Genomic DNA, 18853 nt, shown 5'->3' on the forward strand with positions numbered 1-18853 from the left:
CCAAATACTTATTTTCCACCATAATTTGCAAATAAATTCATAAAAAATCCTACAATGTGATTTTCTGGAATTGTTTTTCTCATTTTGTCTGTCATAGTTGACATGTACCTATGATGAAAATTACAGGCCTCTCATCTTTTTAAGTGGGAGAACTTGCACAATTAGTGGCTGACTAAATACTTTTTTTCCCCCACTGTATGTAGTTCCTCGCTACACACACACACACAGATACACATGCAAACTGTACTTATATAAATCAAGTGAATTTTCCACCCACACACACAATTACAATGCGAACATTGCACACAAGAACATACAGAGTCTGCATCAATTACTGATATAGATCTCCCAATCCATGAACACACACACCTATTACTGAACTAATTACATTCTCTAGAAACACAAAGAATACTACGACAATTAATCAGGACATTCTGCCAAAACACAACGATAGCTGCATTGACCGTGTTTTATTCCATGAGTGTAGGTACCAAATATGACACATGGGCATACTGGTTATGTCATCTTTATAGCCACTAGTCCATACACAAAGAAGATAAACATTGATTTCTGGTCTGGAGGCCATATAATCTGATTGTAGACTCTATATCAATTACATAGGCCTAGCACTATTCTGTGAGGCAGAGAAAGCATACCAGCCTAGAATAAATTAGCATATTTTAAATGTAGTGACATGTTTCCGGGTACAGGCAACAAAGTTAGGGGTAATTCATATTTTCCTACAAAAATAAATTAAAAGCCAAAAAAGCCTGTTAATTCCAGGGTTGTCTTTGTTGGTTAAATCCTCCTGCTAAAGGATTAGCCAAGAAAGCTCAAATTAAAAAAACTTGCATCTCAGTCAGAGAAGAATGACGAACGCGCGGAAGTCGAACAGAAGCAGGAGAAAATTGGTTTCCTCCGTTTTCTGAAGCCGCGCAGCACGACGGACGGTTTATTTTACTCTGTGTGTTAGAGATGATTATTCCCTCTAGTCTCTACTAATTATTTCAACTTTGGTGAGAGCCGCAAGTGAAGGCTGCGTTAATCTGCCTTACAGCTTTTTCATTCAGCTTTTCTCATGCAGTATAAGACGGTGCTAGCCTCCAGAGATACAGTATAAGGATGTATACTCTGTACTTGTCACAGTGCTGGGTTGGTTCTGTCTGAGTGAGTTACAAGGGTGCCCATGGGCAAACACACATCTATATTTGACTGTTCAAGTAAACTACAGTTTTGTTTAATCGCTTATGTGCAATTTTCACAACTCTTAGTACAAAACTCAAAACAGCTCATCAAAAAGGCAGTTTCAAAACTCCCTAGCACATTTTCGATTGACTAAGTACAACACACAACTTAACTTTGTCACCAAACATAAGTGTTTCATCTAGAAATACTTATTTCACATTGCAATACATGTTCATATAAAGTAATTGCCTTTCACAATGCAATGCTCACCTTACTTTTGTTATTATACTGTTCTCTTTAGTTAAAATACAATTTACTACCTCTTAATCCAACTGCTCTTACTTGATGATCACTAACATGTAAACTGGTTTGTCTAATATAGATTTTGAGAACTACATAATGAAAGTGCATGTCTGTAAAGTAAAAACTTAAAAGTATGATATACTGTATACTCAAATGTACTACTATGATGACTATTTTGATTTTACTTCACAGTAAATAAAAAAAGCTGATTTTGACAAGATCAGAAATGTACTGTATGTACCAAATCAAATCAAAGTTTATTGGTCGTCGCGTATACAGATTAGCAGATGTTCCAGCAGGTGCATCGAAATGCTTGTTTCTAGTGCAGCAATACAATCTCGTATGAGGCATGCAATGACATCAATCCAGACCTACTTTATGGCAGGCTTGGATTCGCCATGCCAAAAGGTTTTTCCCCAGGTGCATGAACAATTAGGATATTTACAGCGATTTTGATGAGAACCTATGGCCAAATGCTCAAGACAGGCTTGATGCAAACTAGTGTCTGCTAAACATTATGTTTCTTTCTTTTCTTTCATTTGATTACATTGTGAAAGCTGTTCAGTAAATGTTAATGTGTAGTGCAAGTGTATTGCCTAATGTGAAAACGAATGTACTGTAATTTACAGTACTGTAGCATATTACATTCAAAGGGCAATTTTGAAAAATGTCTTACATTAACTGGTGGTTAAAATAACTACATTGAGAAGATATCATTATGTTGTGTTTTCGTGATTAAACCAATGTACACATTGCATTTCACAGTACTTACAGTTGAAGTCATACACAAAAAAAAAAAAATTATGCACGCATGACTGTAAGTCGCTTTGGATAAAAGCGTCTGCTAAATGGCATATTATATATTATTATATAAGTCGGAAGTTTACATACACTTAGGTTGGAGTCATTAAAACTTGTTTTTCAACCACTCCACAAATTTCTTGTTAGCAAACTATAGTTTTGGCAAGTCGGTTAGGACATCTACTTTGTGCATGACACAATACATTTTTAAAACAATTGTTTACAGACAGATTATTTCACTGTATCACAATTCCAGTGGGTCAAAAGTCGACATACAGTAAGTTGACTGTGCCTTTAAACAGCTTGGAAAATTCCAGAAGATTATGTCATGGCTTTAGAATCTTCTGATAGGCTAATAGACATCATTTGAGTCAATTGGAGGTGTACCTGTGGATGTATTTCAAGGCCTAGCTTTGCTGCAGGAGGGACTGGTGCACTTCACAAAATAGATGGCATCATGAGGAAGGAAAATGATGTGGATATATTGAAGCAACATCTCAAGACATCAGTCAGGAAGTTAAAGCTTGGTCGCAAATGGGTCTTCCAAATGGACAATGACCCCAAGCATACTTCCAGAGTTGTGGCAAAATGGCTTAAGGACAACAAAGTCAAGGTATTGGAGTGGCCATCACAAGGCCCTGACCTCAATTCTATAGAGAATGTGTGGGTAGTACTGAAAAAGCGTGTGCGAGCAAGGGGGAACAAACCTGACTCAGTTACACCAGCTCTGTCAGGAGGAATGGGACAAAATTCACCCAACTTATTGTGGGAGGCTTGTGGAAGGCTACCCAAAACGTTTGACCCAAGTTAAACAATTTAAAGGCAATGCTACCAAATACTAATTGAGTGTTTGTAAACTTCTGACCCACTGGGAATGTGATGAAATAAATAAAAGCTTAAATAAATCATTCTCTTCTATTATTCTGACATTTCACATTCTTAAAATAAAATGGTGATCTTAACTGACCTAAGACGGGCATTTTTACTAGGATTTAATGTCAGGAATTGTGAAAAGAAATTAGTTTAAATGTATTTGGCTAAGGTGTATGTAAACTTCCGACTTCAAATGTATATTTTGGATCAATGGTTGTGTGGTGAAAGATGTCATACAAACAAAATGAAGTGTTACCAGTTTGGAGTTTTGTACTAAGCGTTTAGAAAATTCACCACATACTTGTGAAAATAGTACGAAAGCAATCAAATAAAGAAAATTCAACCTTTCTCAAGGCTGTGTGTGTGTGTGTGTGTTTAAATGGAACAAGCCTTTAAGATAAGCCTATGTCTTTGGCTGTAACTAAACATCACAGTCAATTTACCCTGAAGGAAAGTCAAAGAGCTCAATGGGATCATATGGTTATTTCAATAGCAGTTTGAAATGGGATTTTGGCATTGTTACAAAAGCCGCTGGGCTATTCTTTGGATATAAAAAGTAACACAGGCATTTTGAAGAAAGAGAGGCCTTCAAGACATCCAAGATCCAACCCCCACAAACACAATCAGACAGGAAACGCACACGCATAAAAGTTAAAATGTGCACCATTTCATTAGTTAAAGATGAAACAACATGCACAGCTGCAGGGGTCTCAAATCAAAGCTGTGTATACCGATAAAATAAACTACAACTCTAAATGAGTCTACTGCACACATCTCTGATATGAAAATCAGTGAATAAAATATGAAAAATTACATTATTTTGATACATTTTTCATGGTTATTTATTTTCTATAACGCCAGGCTCCAGTGACTCAGACCCTCCGCCTTCTCCTCCCAGGGTGATTCCCAGCATGCTTTGCAAAAACAAATTGACTGCTGTGGCCTGCGGAGGCAAGAGAGATTGAGAATCAATAATTCAAAAACATCCATTCCATACAGTATGTCTCCTCCTCTTGAGATGGACTGGTGCATAATGGCCCTCTTTCCTCTCTGCATATCAAATCAGGGATCAGGGGTTGTATACATCAAGAATCTCAGAGTTGGAGTGCTAGGGTCAGGACCCCCCTGTCCATATAACGTTATTTATTGTGTGATCTAAAAGGCAAAACTGATCCTGGGCTCTATTTTAACAAACCTAACGCAATGGTAAATCTAAGCACTGGGGGTTTGTCCGAAATATTTGAGCTATTTTCACAGCCGGAATTATGAGTGCAATAGCTGCCGGTGTTACGAAAGGTTGTAATGCCTGTGGTAAATTTGGTTTGACTTTGGCTATCCCTATGGGGCTAGTTAGGGACCATTTTTAAATAGGACAATATGTACAAATTCCAATAGCTCCAAATTTCAATGACTTAAAAACCTCAAACCACCTATAAATTGTAGAAATTAATATTCTCATTTACATTGTGCAATTTATTGACGGTCCCTAATTAGCCCCAGAGATAAGCTGTCCAAAGTCAAACCAACTTTGCCACAGTCGGACACCAGCCGGCTGAAGCTAATTGGGTAAATAATTTGTCAAACTCTTACCATCTGCGAGCTCACACACGAGACACCCACATCAAACCACACCCCGAAACCAACTCCCGTTTGAATTCAGTCATGGCCGCTAGCATTTCCTGCTGAACCAAATCTAAAACGAGGTCAAATCAGGAAGCGCAGTTGCCTTTTAAACACCTTTTATGGATAAAGTCCAGGATAAAAAAGGGTAAGGGTAGCCTATGGAGGACTTGATATGAAATGGAAAACAAGCTATTTGTTTTTTAAAACAACAATATTTCTAAATAAGATGGGGTCAGAAGCATGATATCATAAATCGCTTCACTCATTCCATGGCACACAAGCTACACAAGAGTAACGTGAACGCAACTATTTATGTAAAATTGTTTTGTGTTCTACTTGTAGCCCTGGTTGTCCTGAAAATAAAATGGTAAAACACTTCATCGTGAGGCTAAATATAAGGGCTGGACATGCAAATAAATCAAAGTCAGATAAATGAAAAGCAGATTTTTGCTGGAATCTCATGAATGATAGGGTTAAAACTAGCCATTAGTGCAGCATGAATGTCACTTCTGCTCTTGTTTAAGGACACACCAGTGTACCAGCTTCAGCCAGGTTAACGAGGTGCCACCCTTCCCACCTAAGCGCAAGCAAGATGATGTTAGACAGGTAAATTGATGATCCTAGCGCTAGGGCTGGAAAATGCCAGTGCGCCAGTTTTTACATAACAGAATTGTAAACTAATGTGTTTGACACTTGCGAAGCAGCTGAAAATAGAACCCCCTATGTCAGCCCCCTGAATTGCAGCTCTTAGCCTCTGGACCAGAAGGAACGTACCTACACTCTTAGAAAAAAGGGTTCCAAAAGGGTTCTTCGGCTGTCCCTATAGGATAACCCTTTTTGGTTCCAGGTAGAACCTTTTTGGGTTCCAGGTATAACCCTTTTGGGTTCCATGTAGATCCAGGTTTTACATGGAACCCAAAAGAGTTCTACTCCACATGTGAAAATCTCACTTTCACATGTGGAATTGCATTTTTACATGTGAAAATCCCACTTTTACTTGAATGTTTGTAAAGAAAGTAATTGTAAGCAAACACTGTATAGTCTAAAAACAGGGTTAAAACTATAATTTTCATATCATGGATGGTCAGTCCTTGCATCCATAGCGTAGTCTATGGATTTGAGAGTGGTTGCATTTCTCCAGCCCCATCCCTCAGCTTTTTACTGAAACGTTCAATTTAGGATTGCCGCTTTAAACACATTTAATAGAGTTATAGTGTTATTATTGTATATGGTGAAATCCAGTGAGTTACTTTTGTTCCATTAATATTAAGCAAAACTTCTGAAGTCGAGAACAACATTTTTAGTATTGCAAACACGAAGAATAATCTTGAAAGCAAAACATAAACCCAAAAGTACTGATAGCAAAACAAAATATTGCAAGGAAATCATTTTTTCCAATCGAGAGTGAATGAACTGTAAATGGATGCAAAAAAAAAAATTATGTAAAATTTTTTTGGGACAACGCAATTAAATAAAACACATTCCTCTTTCCTGCAATTTTACATATCGTTGGTTATGTTACCCTGGCCTTTGCTTTCGCTGCCTTTTTTCCCAGTTGCAAGCTTTGGCACATTAATTCCAGCAACATAGCACCCTGCATCCCACTGCTGGTTTACTTCTGAAGCTACGCAGGGTCGGTCCTGGTTGGTCCCTGGATGGAGACCAAATGTAGCTGAAGTGGTGAAAATAATAATATGAAAAATGTAATTTGTTCACCCGTGCCTGAAAACCACGTGATTTGTTTGTTTTATTTTTGTAAGGGAACACACTTGAGAGAGAGAGAGCGAGAGCGAGAGCGAGAGCGAGAGCGAGAGCGAGAGCGAGAGCGAGAGAGAGAGAGAGAGAGAGAGAGAGAGAGAGAGAGAGAGAGAGAGAGAGAGAGAGCGAGAGAGAGAGAGAGAGAGAGCGCGAGAGAGCGAGCGAGAGAGAGAGCGAGCGAGAGAGCGAGAGAGAGAGAGAGAGAGAGAAATAGTAGAGAGCTGGAATAAGATAGAGAGAGGGGACCACCAGAGTACCAGCTTCAGCCAGGTTAATGAGGCGTCACAGAACACATGAACCACTGTAGCATGATGACCAGCTGGATATCACGCATGCATACACACACACAGTATCTCTAGCTAAACATTTATCTCTATCCAATAATTCCAAACGGGTTGGCTGGTGAAATTCCCTGGGTAATGGAAAAAGTCTGCCTGTACATTATCATTATTGCTATCTGGCAGAAAGTCCAACCAAGCTGCATGATTGGAAGAACAAACTGAATGTGCAAGAGATATTTAGCCATGTTTATTATTAAAAACCAACTAAAAATCCTTCGTTTTTTATCATACAAAACTTCTATTGAACCTCCATTTCCTTCCAATACATTGTCATTAGGTAGCAGAGAGAGAGAGATAAAAGACAAAGGTAGGGAAGCATCTTCAGGGTGTGGAAGCAGACACTCACCTTCTAGAACAATCTATAGGTGTGGAGGGTGGTCAGGTGGCTTCTCAGAGCAGAGGTCAGGGGGCCGGAGTTGGGGTTGGACCCTATGGTTCTGTGGCTCTCAGCGGCCTTGTGGCTCGTGTCAGTGTAGGTCACTGGCTCCTTAGACAGAAAAAGGCATATATGGCTGCGTTAGAACACACCAGCTCCAACCTACAACAAAGAAAATAAGTGGAGACATTATAGATACGGCTAGGGAATTGAGGATCTAATGTAAGAGGAGTGGATGGAGAAACAGAGAAAAACGTATGAAAAAAAACGTTGCCTCCCTCCACACACGCATACTACAAATGGTTGAAACAAGCGTATCCCATTGGCAGAGAGAGAGAAGAGAGAATAGAACAGCTCCAGTTTGTTTCTTAGTAGTCCAATCTGTAGTAATCCTGGCAGAGCAGCAGCAGAGAGGCTGTGGAAAATCCGCCTTGTGTTCTTGTTAAATCTCTGGCTTTATGACTACTGTGGCTATGTGACAGATGAAACACACTTACACACACAAATGCAGACCACACACACGACACACACACTCTCGCCCAATTTGTCAAGGCAATGTGTGATGTCTGTGACTCAACAGAGAGCCGTAACCTAGATTTTCACAGAGCGGATAACAAAATGAAGGTTTTAGTTCTGAATCTAGTCTGGCCTTGATAAAGTTTCCATCAATTAGATGAGTTTAGACAGAGAGCAGAGCATTACTTAATGGCAGCACAATGTGAATCTATGACAATATCTGAATAAAAGTTGAAAACAAATAAAATAACTTTAAAAAATAACATTTTCCAAGACGGCATCTCTTCTTGCATCCAAAGAGAGGAGATGTCACAAACTGTTACCTACTTGATCCTTGAGACACATTTGACAGAAGTACCGAAAGTGACAAAAACTCTAGTACCAAACTGTTTTTCATGTTCTAGTATCGAAAAAGTAACAACGTTTCGGTATACCGTGCAACACTAGTGCAAAGTGGTTCAGTGCCTGTTTCCCAGGAGCCGGTGTGTACTGGCTAACCCAGTACTGGAACACACACACACACACTAACCCAGTATACTCACTACTGACAGAGACAGTTCGATGTCTGCCAGGAAAAATTCCTACTCTTCCCTCTATACCTGCTACCAGTGTGCAAATTACAGGGGGGCCAGACCCCCTAATGAGACATGAGATCCCCAAAAATATTGTATCAGTATTTTGTACTGATACAGTGGTAAATATGAAAATAAAAGCTTATTCCAAATGAAACGAACATCCACACCTCTGTCATGGTTTAAACTAGAGACAGCTGGTTCAGGTTCTTTCAAATCGCATTCATCTCTCTAATCAAATCACATTATATTTGCCACCTGCGCTGAATACAACAGCTGTAGACATTACCGTGAAATGCTTACTTACAGCCCTTAACAACAATGCATTTATTTTTTTATAAAAAAGTAAAATAAAACAACAAAAGTGTTGAGAAAAAAAGACTAGCAGTAAAGTAAAATAACAGTAGGAGGCTATATACAGGGGGGTACCGGTGCAGAGTCAATGTGCGGGGGCACTGGCTAGTTGAGGTAATATGTACATGTGGGTAGAGTTAGTGACTATGCATAAATAATTAACAGAGTAGCAGTAGCGTAAAAAGATGGGGTGGGGGTGGGGGGGGCAGTGCAAATAGTCTGGGTAGCCATGATTAGCTGTTCAGGAGTCTTATGGCTTGGGGGTAGAAGCTGTTGAGAAGCCTTTTGGACCTAGACTTGGCGCTCCGGTACCGCTTGCCGTGCGGTAGCAGAGAGAACAGTCTATGACTAGGGTGGCTGGAGTCTTTGACAATTTTGAGGGCCTTCCTCGGACACCGCCTTGTATAGAGGTCCTGGATGGCAGGAAGCTTGGCCCCAGTGATCAAATCAAATCAAATTTTATTGGTCACATGCGCCGAATACAACAGGTGCAGACATTGCAGTGAAATGCTTACTTACAGCCCTTAACCAACAGTGCATTTATTTTAAACAAAAAAAGTAAGAATAAAACAACAACAACAAAAAAGTGTTGAGAAAAAAAGAGCAGAAGTAAAATAAAGTGACAGTAGGGAGGCTATATATACAGTAAAATAAAGTGACAGTAGGGAGGCTATATATACAGGGGGGTACCGTTGCAGAGTCAATGTGCGGGGGCACCGGCTAGTTGAGGTAGTTGAGGTAATATGTACATGTGGGTAGAGTTAAAGTGACTATGCATAAATACTTAACAGAGTAGCAGCAGCGTAAAAAGGATGGGGTGGGGGGGCAGTGCAAATAGTCCGGGTAGCCATGATTAGCTGTTCAGGAGTCTTATGGCTTGGGGGTAGAAGCTGTTGAGAAGTCTTTTGGACCTAGACTTGGCACTACCCTCTGACTTGGCACTCAGAGGGTAGTGCGTACTGGGCCGTACGCACTACCCTCTGTAGTGCCTTGTGGTCGGAGGCCGAGCAGTTGCCATACCAGGCGGTGATGCAACCAGTCAGGATGCTCTCGATGGTGCAGCTGTAGAACTTTTTGAGGATCTGAGGACCCATGTCAAACATTTTCAGTCTCCTGAGGGGGAATAGTCTTTGTCGTGCCCTCTTCACGACTGTCTTGGTGTGTTTGGACCATGATAGTTAGTTGGTGTCTCCTTCTCTCTATGTCTGTCTTGAGCTTTTGTTAGCAAACTTGCAACATTGTATCAACTGGGTTCAACTTCAGCCCGCTAGAGAACTTGTTTCAACTGGGCCGCGCGATGAGCTCGGGACAGAGACTGCTATATTTGCGTCTCGCATTTCAGCCCCTTTTCAGGTTTCCCGACTTTTCTTTTTACAAAAAAGGTCAATTTATCAGAAAAATGCATCAATTAATTCAGGCTACAAGAGTGTAGGCCTAATGACAATCTCAAAATGTCATTACACCTACAAGTGTTGGTGTTTTGTAACAGATGTCTCTTTACATTCATCCAATGGCTGGCGCACTTTGAATGCTGGAATTATTTTGGAGTGGACGAACAGGCACAGGTAGCCTACTTTTTGAAGTGATTTGTTTGATCAGATGAAAACATGACTGGTTGTGTTCATGCACACTGCCCTCTACTCACCAGCTATCACCGCTCCTACCCCTGGGGTGTGTGTGTCGGGCCTGACTCCACGAGGGGGCAAAAGGAGGCTTAGCCCCCTCAGTTTTTTGTTTTATGTTCCTATATAAAAATAGCAAAAAGTTCAAATGATTGAGTGACAGGTTGGTGCAAAATCTGTATCTATCAGCACAATGGACAGAGCGTGCCGCGGTGTGTGTAGTGGGGCTATGGAATTGGAAAGCCATTGGGATGATTAGGTATGACTCCTTTGGGTTTCCATAAAAAGCTGGAAAAAATGCTTCTCATCCATGGTAGGCTAAGTGAATAACATGATACGCCTCCGCCTGTAATATTTTGATTTTGATTTATAAGGGCGGGGTACATTTTACAGTTGAAGCTGCTTTACTCAACTCTGCCTCACGCCCCATTACTAAAGAGTTATGTTAGCTTTTTCTTTTTTTAGGGGGTAGATCAGCTTTAATATTGCAGAGAGATTGTAACTTCCATCAATGTAATTGTCTGCATCACTTCCAATCCCCCATTATATATATATATATATATATATATATATATATATATATATATATATATATATATATATATATATATATATATATATATATATATATATATATATATATATATATACACACACATACATACACTCAGATATACTACATATTCTATCCACATACATGTCCATACATCACATCCCATCACACATATACATACATATATATATATATATATATACACAGAGTTGAAGTCGGAAGTTTACATACACTTAGGTTGAAGTAATTAAAACTCGTTTTTCAACCACTCCACAAATTTCTTGTTAACAAACTATAGTTTTGGCAAGTCAGTTAGGACATCTACTTTGTACATGACACAAGTAATTCTTCCAACAATTGATTACAGATAGATTATTTCACTTATAATTCACTGTATCACAATTCCAGTGGGTCAGAAGTTTACATACACTAAGTTGACTGTGCCTTTAAACAGCTTGGAAAATTCCAGAAAATGTTGTCATGGCTTTAGAAGCTTTGATAGGCTAATTTACATCATTTGAGTCAATTGGAGGTGTACCTGTGGATGTATTTCAAGGCCTACCTTTAAACTCAGTGCCTCTTTGCTTGACATCATGGGAAAATCGAAAGAAATCAGCCAAGACCTCAGAAAAGCAATTTCCAAACGCCCGAAGATACCACGTTCATCTGTGCAAACAATAGTACGCAAGTATAAACACCATGGGACCACGCAGCCGTCATACCGCTCAGGAAGGAGACACGTTCTGTCTCCTAGAGATTAACATACTTTGGTGCGAAAAGTGCAAATCAATCCCAGAAAAACAGCAAAGGACCTTGTGAACATACTGGAGAAAAAAGGTACAAAAGTATCTATAGCCACAGTAAAACTAGTCCTATATCGACATAACCTGAAAGGCCGCTCAGCAAGGAAGAAGCCACTGCTCCAAAACCGCTACGGTTTGCAACATCACATGGGGACAAAGATCGTACTTTTTGGAGAAATGTCCTCTGGTCTGATGAAACAAAAATAGAACTGTTTGGCCATAATGACCATCGTTATGTTTGGAGGAAAAGGGGGATGCTTGCAAGCCGAAGAACACCATCCCAACCATGAAGCACGGGGGTGGCAGCATCATGCTTTGGGGGTGCTTTGCTGCAGGAGGGACTGGTGCACTTCACAAAATGTGAAGTGAGGAAGGAATGAACTTCCTTCATGAGGAAGGAAAATTATGTGGATATATTGAAGCAACATCTCAAGACATCAGTCAGGAAGTTAAAGCTTGGTCGCAAATGGGTCTTCCAAATGGACAATGACCCCAAGCATACTTCCAAAGTTGTGGCAAAATGGCTTAAGGACAACAAAGTCAAGGTATTGGAGTGACATCACAAAGCCCTGACCTCAGTCCTATAGAACATTTGTGGGCAGAACTGAAAAAGCATGTGCGAGCAAGGAGGCCTACAAACCTGACTCAGTTATACCAGCTCTGTCAGGAAGAATGGGCCAAAATTCACCCAACTTATTGTGGGAAGCTTGTGGAAGGCTACCTGAAACGTTTGACCCAAGTTAAACAATTTAAAGGCAATGCTACCAAATAGTAATTGAGTGCATGTAAACTTCTGACCCACTGGGAATGTGATGAAAGAAATAAAAGCTGAAATAAAATAATTCTCTACTATTATTCTGACATTTCACATTCTTAAAATAAAGTGGTGATCCTTTTTACTAGGATTATATGTCAGGAATTGTGAAAAACGGAGTTTAAATGTATTTGGCTAAGGTGTATGTAAACTTCGACTTCAACTGTACATACATATCCTTTAAAAAATATATTTCCCTTTATTACTTTCCAACCCCACCACCCCTTCCATAATTGGAGTAAACTAGTGAACAACAACGCTTAGGCCTCTACTTCCAGCTTATACATACTATTTACATTTTATGGACACAGTCAACTTTACAATAATTATATTTTGTTTGTTTTTACTCCTGAACTTCCTCTACCTTCAAACTCTCAGAACATTTTCATGATGTCCATCCAGTTTGCTTCTATATGCCATATCTTTCTAACTGTGCTCTTTCACAAAAGCTCTCAACCTATATACTTATTATGGACACAGTATACTTTACATTAGTTATCTTGGTGTTGTTAGTTGTTGTTAGTTGTTATTAGTCCCATCTTTCAACTCCATTCAACACCACCCATCTATCTTCTATTTGCCATTTTTTTTCAACTGTACTGTGATGTTTTACAAAAGTTCTGAACCCTTCTATTCACATTGTTTCTACAGATTGTAAATTGAAAATAAACATTTTTCTAAAAGTATTATTATATTATTGCTCGATTGACTATGACTTTTCAGATCACCCAGTAGTGCTATCTGCAGGGTTAGCTCCAGGTAAATATTACAATCCTTTAGCCATTCCTGGACCTGTGTTAAAAAACAAGTGACAAATGGACAGTACCAAAACAAATGATCTAATGATTCTGTCTCTTCACAGCAAAATCTGCAGAGCTGGGAAGATTGTATACCCCATATAAATAACATTATATTGGTTGCAAGAATTTTGTATAATAATTTACATTGAAAAATTATAAGTTTTGAATCCAGCGTCGTTTTGCGTATCAGTTCATAAACACTATGCCATGGAATCGGTACGTCAAAAATCTCTACCGAATTATTTTGCAATCTATATGGGACGGCTGTCAATCCTCTGGTCCTTAAATGAAACTGGTATACTTTTTTATTTATTACAATTTTCTTTAACCAATAATGTTCTTTAATGCAGGGCCGACAGACAAGTTCCTTACTTTTTCCCCCTTCCACTTTCCTCTTCCATTTTTGCGGTAATGCTGCAATTATTATAACTCTACCAGTCCTACCTATGATATCATTTACGAAGATTATACCTTTTTTAAACATTTTTTCCAAAAATAATGGTTTTCTATCAATTAGTATACTTGAGTTTAACCACAATATTTCTTGCATTATTTGTTCTGTTGTTTCTGGAGGATTACATTGAAATTGCAACCAACTTTCTATGGCTAGTTTTAGAAATAGTGATATTTGGGAGATTATTTCATTTTCAAATAACTGAAAGTGAGAGGTTGCAATCAGAATAAAGGGAAAAAGTCCATTCTTGAACATTGGGTGAGACAATCTTACTAATTTGCTAACGAACCAGTTCAAAAGTATAACTTTTGTATGACTGAAGCTTTTAGTGATAGGTCTAATGCTTTAATATTTAATAATTTCTGTCCTCTGAATTAATATTCATTATATAAATAGGCCCGCTTAATTTTGTCAAATAAAATTGAATATTTTTTTCTCATATAATTTAAAAAACTGTTCGCTAGACATAGGCAAGAACATAAGCAAATAGGTAAACTGGGATAATACTAAAGAGTTAATCAGGGTGATTTTTCCACAAATTGACAGGTATTTACCTTTCCATGGTAGCAAGATCTTATCTATTTTTGCTAACTTTCTATTAAAATGTATTGGAGTGAGATCATTTATTTCATTTGGGATATGTATTCCGAGTATATCCACATCACCATCAGACCATTTTATTGGTAAACTACATGGTAATTTAAATTTTTTATTTTTTAGTGATCCAATACATAGTATAGTACATTCATCATCATTTGGTTGTAATCCAGAGGTTAGAAAATGTATCTAGATCCTCTATGAGGCTGTGGAGGGATTCAAGTTGTGGATTTAAAAGAAAACATGTATCATCAGCGTACAATGACACCTTTGTTTTTAAGCCCTGGTTTTCCAATCCCTTGATATTATTGTTGGATCTGATTTTATTAGCTAACATTTCAATGGCCTTAATAAATAGATATGCCGATAGTGGACAACCTTGTTTCACTCCTCTTGACAGTTTAAAACTTTCAGAGAAATAGCCATTATTTACTATTTTACACTTAGGGTTACTATACATGATTTTAACCCATATTATAAGAGATTCTCCTAAATTGAAATGCTCCAGGCATTTATATATAAACCCCAGTCGTACTTTACCTTTTCAAAGTCTGCTATGAATAGCAGGCCTGGTTTCCCAGATTTTTCATAGTGTTCTATTGTTTCCAGTACTTGCCGTTATTATCTCCAATGTATCGTCCATGTAAAAAACCTGTCTGATTAGAATGAATAATGTCCGACAACACCTTTTTAATTCTATGCGCTATACATTTTGCTAGAATTTTTGCATCACAACACTGAAGTGTTGGATGGACTGGATCTTTATATTTTCCACTTGTATCCTGTTTCAGTAACAATGAAATCAGACCTTCTTGAGTGTCTGATAATCTAGTATTTACATAGGAGTGGTTAAAATATGCTAAAACGGTCCTCTGAGTATATCAAAAAAGGTTTGGTATACCTCGACTGGTATGCCATCCAACCCTGGAGTTTCCCCGGACTTAAAGTCTTTAATTGCATCCAGAAGTTCCTCCTCTGTAATTTCACCTTCACATGAGTCTTTCTGTGTGGCTGTTCATTTTACATTATCAATAGAAAAAAAATCTCTACAATTAGCTTCAGTTAGAGGAGATGGAGGCGATTGAAACGAAAACATGTGCTTAAAGCACTTTGTTTCCTCCTTCAAAATATCATTTGGTGAATCATGGGTGACTCCGTGATTTGTAACCAATTTCAGTAAATTATTTTTGGTAGCATTTCTATGTTGAAGATTTAAAAATAGTTGGATGCATTTTTCCCCATATTCCATACTTTATTTTTTATAATATATTACACTTGATCTTTCTTGAATAAGTTTCTCCATTTCCTTTTGTTTTTCCCTCTAATTTATTCTGAGCCTATGTAACTATGTTACAGTTTGTATTGCTATCTATCTGTTCTGTTAGACAGGGACGGCTTGTTCAATAGGGCGATATGGGCGACGCACTGCCAAACGGGAAAAGGAAGGGATTTTTTTTCTAATCAATTATATCACGGCAACAGCAGTTATCAGTGTTCACGTCTGATCTGCCAGCCACTAAATGTCAAATCAGGCTGAAGTCGTGCTTCAAATGGCCCCGCCCGTTTTTGGGGCGATTTCAGTCAAGTTGAAAATCGCCCAGAAGTCTCTCATAGCCTGTCATGTAAAATCTATTTTTTTCACATTTCAAAGCTTTCAATACATTCTCTATGGGTGTCTGTGGGCTTGCACTTACGCGCTTTCGTCATACGTGACGTAACGTTGAACGTAACTAAGACAATGGCGGCTGGCAGCGTCTCTGTTGCGACCTGCAGTGCGGCGTTATTTTATGTTTTTAATTTGTAGACTTAGTTTACAAACATTCTGCCAACCATGGATTTCCAGTGGTTGGTTTTGGACTGATCTTGTTGATCGTGTACATACCCGCTACGAACGGACTAAATAATGAAAACGCTGCTGGCAGCTGAATCCCAATACAGCTGGGAAACTTGGCTGGATGACAGAGTCCCGGACAGAGAAGTGGAGCCGGCCACCTTCACCCTGGTCAGAGCGGACCGCGATCCTGGTAAGAGAGCGACTCTGTACCCCGACATTGAACTGCTTTCTGTGTCATTGCGACCTTACTATCAATTCAATTCAATTTAAGGGCTTTATTGGCATGGGAAACGTGTGTTAACATTGCCAAAGCAAGGGAAGTAGATAGTAAACAAAAGTGAAATAAACAATAAATATTAACAGTAAACATTACACTCAGAAGTTTCAAAAGAATAAAGACATTTCAAATGTCATATTATGTATATATACAGTGTTGTTACAATGTGCAAATAGTTAAAGTACAAATGGGAAAATAAATAAACATAAATATGGGTTGTATTTACAATGGTGTTTGTTCTTCACTGGTTGCCCTTTTCTTGTGGCAACAGGTCACAAATCTTGCAGCTGTGATGGCACACTGTGGTTTTTCACCCAGTAGATAAGGGAGTTTATCAAAATTGGGTTTGTTTTCGAATTCTTTGTGGATCGCTGTAATCTGAAGGAAATATGTGTCTCTAATATGGTCATACATTTGGCAGGAGGTTAGGAAGTGCAGCTCAGTTTCCACCTCATTTTGTGGGCAGTGTGCACATAGCCTGTCTTCTCTTGAGAGCCAGGTCTGCCTACGGCGGCCTTTCTCAATAGCAAGGCTATGGTCACTGAGTCTGTACATAGTCAAAGCTTTCCTTAAGTTTGGGTCAGTCACAGTGGTCAGGTATTCTGCCACTGTGTACTCTCTGTTTAGGGCCAAATAGCATTCTAGTTTGCTCTGTTTTTTTGTTTGTTCTTTCCAATGTGTCAAGTAATTCTCTTTTAGTTTTCTCATGATTTGGTTGGGTCGAATTGTGTTGTTGTTGTTGTTGTTGTTGTTGTCCTGGGGCTGTGTGGGGTCTGTTTGTGTTTGTGAACAGAGGCCCAGGACAAGCTTACTTAGGGGACTCTTCTCCAAGTTCATCTCTCTGTAGGTGATGGCTTTGTTATGGAAGGTTTGGGAATCGCTTCCTTTTAAGTGGTTACTATCTGCCCCGTGAGTTCCCCCAATTGTTTGTTACCGTTGTGTACTGTTGATAATCACAAGTTTACTGGAGAACTGAGACCAAGTAGAGACTTTGGACAGGGTGGATATGGTATAATAAAGGCAGTTTATTCAGAGGTAAAGATATCTGGAATCGCGTGCACGGACTCGTGCACGTGTGTAGGTCACCTAAATCATCAGAAAAATTGCCCCTCCTGAGAATTTTTTCAGGAGCCGCCACTGCTGTTAGACCTTCTATTTCCTTTGTTAGTATGGACTCTTTTGACCTAAATTGCTTTTGTTTTCGAGATGAGTACTGAATTACATTAGCTTCTTAGCTAGTTGTAAAAAGTGTTAGTGTTATTAGCCTTAGCCTATTTAGCTAGCTTGAATCAGCTAATCTGCGATTTATATCAGAAATTGGCTTTGCCAAAATACAAAATAAAGCCAAGAGAAGGAGAGCGATGAGCAGCAGCATCAAACCACTGAGGCCGCCGCCAAGCCCAGCAGCGATGATGTTGCCGAGCTCTAGCTAGCTCCGCGTGCAGAGCCTACCCACGAGCTCCAGCTAGCTCCGCGTGCAGAGCCTACCCACGAGCTCCAGCTAGCTCTGCGTGCAGAGCCTACCCACGAGCTCCAGCTAGCTCCGCGTGCAGAGCCTACCCACGAGCTCCAGCTAGCTCCGCGTGCAGAGCCTACCCACGAGCTCTAGCTAGCTCCGCTTGCAGAGCCTACCCACGAGCTCCAGCTAGCTCCACGTGCAGAGCCTACCCACGAGCTCCAGCTAGCTCCGCGTGCAGAGCCTACCCACGAGCTCCAGCTAGCTCCGCGTGCAGAGCCTACCCACTCTTCCACAAGCGCCCCCAGGATAATGGCGCCCCCTACACCTCTGACTGTTCCTGACAATCTTGGAACAGAGTAGCCAGCACAGGTTAGCCTAGATACCTTCACTAGCCACATATTTTCTGTCCAAAAATGTAAATTTAAAAGCAACTGGTTCATAGAAAGAGAGTGGCTGGAATCCTCGGTTACTGCAGATGTGACATTTTGTTTCCCATGTCAAAAGTTCTGTGTTGGGTCCAATGCTAATACAGACAAGGCCTTCACCCAAGCTCAGTATTCTAACTGGAAGCATGCTATTGATACTACCAAACGATTCGCTAGGCATGCATCAAGCAAAGAGCATTTGAAAGGCACTGCATTGTGGAAAGAAAAACAAGTTTGAAGTACTATGGGAACATCGGTGTCAACACTTGTTAATGACGGGTAGCTGGCAAGAAATGGCATGTATTGTATATGTCGGCGATTGTGGACATCGAGTTCTTTGTTTCAAACCAGTAACCACTGAGGGGAACATTGGACAGTCAAGAAGGGAGGGGGGCAGTGTACTTTCTGTCTATGATGGAATATACTCTCTGAAAAGACAAGGAACTTGCCAAGGTGTTTAGTACCATACCCCACAATGCCAAATACACGTCACACGATATTCAAAATGAAATT

Source organism: Coregonus lavaretus, assembly GCF_964263955.1.
Source record: "Coregonus lavaretus genome assembly, chromosome: 14".
NCBI lineage: Eukaryota > Metazoa > Chordata > Actinopteri > Salmoniformes > Salmonidae > Coregonus > Coregonus lavaretus.